This window comes from Octopus bimaculoides, chromosome 20, assembly GCF_001194135.2.
Source record: "Octopus bimaculoides isolate UCB-OBI-ISO-001 chromosome 20, ASM119413v2, whole genome shotgun sequence".
In the NCBI taxonomy this organism is placed as follows: Eukaryota; Metazoa; Mollusca; class Cephalopoda; order Octopoda; family Octopodidae; genus Octopus; species Octopus bimaculoides.
The window spans coordinates 35,574,256-35,577,424 of record NC_069000.1 but is presented as its reverse complement, the minus strand read 5'-3'; positions in this window follow the sequence as shown (position 1 = coordinate 35,577,424).

The window sequence follows — 3,169 nt, the reverse complement described above, 5'->3', positions numbered from 1 at the left end:
AGAGAGAGAGAGAGAGAGAGAGAGAGAGAGAGAGAGAGAGAGAGAGAGAGAGAGAAAGGTACATGTGTGTTGGAGTAAAACCATTGTGAGAACCATCCTTTTCCCGTGAGCCTTTGCATCATAAGAGAATACGATGTAAATGAAAATCTGATCTCTGAACTCTGCTGCTGTTAAGTTTTTCATTCATTGTAACGGCGCTTATGATACGAATGTTAATCATTTATTTGTATCGGAGACAGACGTGAAACATGATATTTAAAATAGCGGGATATTAGAGAATGCGACAATCATGTCTTTCTCAAGGACGTTTACAATCGTATGTAAAATAGAGATGGCTCCAACAGGGCAAATTTCATTTGACGCATGTGACAGTCAGAGACGCAAATTATTAAATATGTAAGCTGTAATATGTAAGCTGTAATATGTAAGCTGTAAACCTTAAAAAAATTTACAAGAATTGTATTGATTTATTTTCCACAATAGTGGAAAATAGTGGAAAAGTCTGATCATCTCGGTAAGTATTAAACAAAAATAAATTTTACCAGGAATGTATGTAGAACTTTCTGAAGACGATTCAAAAAGTGTGACGTATGTGACATCGATTCACCTGAAAATATTAACTGCTCATCTGAATCTGCTGCATTTCTCCAAAGCAACATAAAATGCCTCATGGCGTTTATTTACATTGACCTTGAGATTTCAAAAATCGATGATCAGTTTGCTAGTCAATAATGTCTGTGTGACGTATGTGACAAAAATGGATGTGACATTTTGAAGACAAATATTTTCTGTAGCTTCCAAATAGAAGAAACTGCCAAAAAATCGATACCTGGTCGAAAATAAACCATTTACACATACTTTTACAGGTGTATAATACTTGTTCTACGTGTAGGCGTGACTATATGGAAAGAAGTTTGCTTCCCAATCACAAGGTTAGAGGTTCAATTCTACTGCATGGTGTATGAAACAAAGGCTTAGTTAAAAGTCTGAAAACAAGCATGAACATTTAGGACAAACTTATAAAAACACTTTGGACATGCAAAGGCATGATCATTAGAGTTGCCGGTCCTCCAAATCTGACTAAGCCATTAAACTCTATCCTTCACTACCCCAACACAAAAAAATCCTTCTAAAAAAAACAGTTAACAACTGTTAACAAATTGGTCAATTTCATTGTGTAACAAAATTTTCGTCTTTTTTTTTTAATTTGGTCAATAAGTGTTATTTCTTATTTGTTTATATCTAGAAATCAAAGGAAATGACTTCTATTCCCTTCAAACTTTGCTTTTGTGACCTGGACATCAACATTTTGAAACTGACTTATTTTCCATTACATTCCAAACAGATTCAGTGCTGAGTTGCTGAAGCAGAAATATCGCTGTAGCAAATATTCTGCTCAATACCACAGATTTGCTTATCAGTTGCTTGACTTTAACCACTTGAGCATGTCCCTTAGTGACTGGCAATATGTGCATCTCTGATCATGAGTAGGAGTAGCTGGGGAGCATCACAGCCATGTTTTGAGAGGGATTCTTTGGGGTTTTAATAAATACTGTAACAAAAGTTTGCAGGAACTATTAGTCATTTTTCATACTTTCTAGCGGTAAGCAAATAAGATATATATCAGTTGCTACTCAAGGGCAAAAATCGTGTTATACAGTGTTATTCGTTCTGTATTGAATAAATAACACTAGGAGTGAACGAAGCTACACCACAGTAGTACAAACTTTCTATTAGGTTCGTCCGTTGGAGCGATGAGGACCATCTTGTCATTCTTGGGTTTGAGTTGTGGTTGGGCTTTGTGCGTGCGTTGGTGACTGGTCCGGTCAAGCCGAGCTCAGAATGTTCTCTGGCATTGAGGACAGAGAATGGTGGTGATAGTTAATGATAAAGTTTGAAAGATGATTGATGACTGATGATTTGTGCGGTATCTTTGTCTAAAGTGAAGAAGCTTTTCACACTGTCAAAGTCACCCTATCCTTTCATCTGTGATCATATTCAATCCAGTGGAAAGGTCAGGTCAAGACGAGTGGCGACGGAGATGAGTGCAGCAACTGACCAAGAAATCTTACTTTCCTCATCTTGCTTTTTGCACTCCACAATGTACGTCTACCACTGCATTCCCCTCCGTCGAACCACGAAGGGTTTCTTGCGCAGAGTCCGCCGGATCCAGTCTTTCTATGCATATGAATGCAAGCCCTAACTAACAAACAGTTACATAACTGTTTGTCTACCACCACCTGTTTTGGTCCGCCAGTTTACCCGGATGTGGCCGCCGTTGCATGCAAATAGCTACTTGGAGCTACCTGCAAATTTTGTGAGCTAGGTGGAGGCCGAAGCGAACGAACGAACCACCCCTCTGAGAGCAATGTGTTATGCCTTCAAAAGTGTTATCCCTTCCTGGCAACCCCGTACACCCCATACTTGTCATAAGCTGATTTTATTGAGCACTGCCCCTCCTCCCTCATAACTAAAGTGACAAGCACCGAACTCGATCCGTCAAGTCATCTATTTCATCACTGTCCACCGCCCTGCTACGCACACATGTACGCAATAAATCATACTTTTATAAAGAGATATTTTTTCCCATCAATGTTACGATCGAGTCCATTAGTTCTCTACCGAGTTATGGCCTCCATTAGCACTGAAACCTCACGCGCACCAACACGCACGCACACACACATACGCATGCACGCGTGCACACACACACACACACACACACACACACACAGATACATATGCTTTGAAGCATACACATCTGCAGACATGCACACCACCACCATCACTGGCACCACTACTAACATCATCATCACCACCACCACCACCACGACCTCCCCCCACGACGACGACGACGACCACGGCGACGACGACGACGACCACAACCATCATCATCATCATCGTCATCATCATCATCGTAGTCACCGTTGTCGTCGTCGTCGTCGTCATCATCATCATCATCATCACCATCATCTTATCCTCTTCATCGTCTCTATAATTATGATTCCTACACAACACGCCTTCATTACATTTCCATTATGTCACTACTACTACTACTACTACTACTACTACTACTACTACTACTACTACTATTACTACTACTACTACTACTACTACTACTACTACTACTACTACCATAACTATCAATTTCATCAATATCACCACCACTACC